Raw genomic sequence first — 1,766 nt, 5'->3', positions numbered from 1 at the left:
AAAAAAAAAAAAAAAAAAAAGGAAGAAAATTAATTTTAATATAGTGTATTTAACCCAATATAAAATGGGGGAAAGCATGAACACAGTCCCTGACTACCTCAAACTGTGCAGTTGAATTTCCCACATTTGGGGAAATTTCAGGGGAGAGCACATCCAGAGTCCATTAGCCTCACTCTGGGAAAACCACCTTCATGATCATGATGGCTCCCCTGCCAGGTGAGTATGATGCATAAGTGTTCTTGACTGGCTAGCTCTCATTAATAATCTTCAAGTTGTCAAAGTCCATGAAGGTCAAATGATAGTCCTGAAAGATAAATGGTTTAAATAATCACTTAGAAATAGATTCCAAAGCATTGCAAATAGAAAGGAGATTGGATTAGGTACATAGAAAATGGTCTTTAGTTATTTTGGAACAATTTACTAAATCAACACATTTTATTTATTTTTTTAACTTTGAGATAGAGTTTCACTCTGTCACCCTGGCAGAGTGCTGTGGTGCCATCATAGCTCACAGTGAACTCAAACTCTTGGGCTCAAGAGAGTGCCCTGCCTCAGGCTCTCCAGTCATTGGGTTGTAGATGTCATTGTTGTTTGGCAGGCTTGGGCTGGATTCAAACCTGCCAGCTCTGGTGTACAGCTCTGGTGCCCGCTTGAGCTACAGGCACCGAGCCATGATTCCTGCTTCTTAGTATGGGTTATGCTTCTGTAATACTAAGCAAATAACAACTGTGACCTTTTGAGGTGTTGGGCCATGGTGAAGTTCAGGAAAACCCAGCGTACAGCATTTCCTGATGCTCTATCAACAAAATGATGTTTAGAGATTGCTACCAAACAAATGTTTAGCCTGGCTAAAACAGTGTCCTCACTGGCCAATCCAATCTTGAAGAACAGCTCATATATGCTCCTTACAAGTAAAAGGATGATCTCACATCTGGACATCCTGCAGCAAAGCACTTCTGTGTGGCCCCATGTGGCATAGATACAGCAGGAGCCCAGTCACTAATGAACTGTATGAGATTCAGCTTATGAGGCTGATGGAAACATTGTCATGTACTGAGAACTCAATTGTACAAAACTTGTACTACTACTTCCTCTGGAATAGTGGAGCTTGATTCTGATGACCACCACACCATCTGGTTTTGTGTATGGGTTCATCTGCTTTTTAGGACATCCTGAGTTCTTTCAGAGAGCGCCTATGCCTATTATAATCTTTGCATCTCGGATCCAAATAGTTTCTTCAGCATCAAAGAAGTCAGAGTCTTTTAGCAACTATTACAATCTTTTTACATTGTCTCCATGGATATAGCAATTGCTTGCTTTTATTAGAAGTCCATTTAGGAGGAAAAAAGCATCAGTCATCTTACTGAAGTTGTCCAGTAACAGTGTACATGGAATCCAGCTCTAGGTCACAGACAGTTCCTATGGGTTGCCTGGACAGGGTGCTATTAACAGAATACAGTGGAATTGTGTCACGTGAGAGGGCATTGGGAGAGCAGATAAGTGCACCTTACTGCTGTGTTTGCCAGATTTACAAATTACACCAAGCCTAAGGATTTCCTGCTGAGAAGAGGTGAGATAATAGAATGGGAATTGTCATTTTAGAAAAAAAAGGCAAGTTCCCATCTTAATGAATTATTGCTTCTAAAAGTACTTTAACATTGATTCTATGTGCAATAAAGTTGTGTGTACTGTGGAGCTTTTTCTTACACATAAAAAAGTGCTTTCTGCTACTTACACTGAAAATTCAGAATTCTTTTGGAATCTTG

At 40.0% G+C, this 1,766-nt stretch overlaps 1 non-coding gene and 1 pseudogene across 1 annotated transcript; both read right to left on the bottom strand.

Moving 5' to 3' along the window:
* LOC105886525 overlaps nucleotides 1-970 on the bottom strand; it is a 5,957-nt pseudogene extending 4,987 nt beyond the window's left edge.
* LOC111723613 lies at nucleotides 66-224 on the bottom strand. Its single transcript, XR_002772116.1, has one exon. It is a non-coding gene; the product is annotated as a U1 spliceosomal RNA (small nuclear RNA).
* Nucleotides 971-1,766: the final 796 nt, after the last annotated feature.

Source organism: Otolemur garnettii, unplaced genomic scaffold (genome assembly GCF_000181295.1).
Source record: "Otolemur garnettii isolate 467f Iridium unplaced genomic scaffold, OtoGar3 scaffold00013, whole genome shotgun sequence".
Lineage (NCBI taxonomy): Eukaryota > Metazoa > Chordata > Mammalia > Primates > Galagidae > Otolemur > Otolemur garnettii.
Note: the sequence above shows the minus strand (reverse complement) of the source record. Positions and strands in the feature narration are given on the sequence as shown.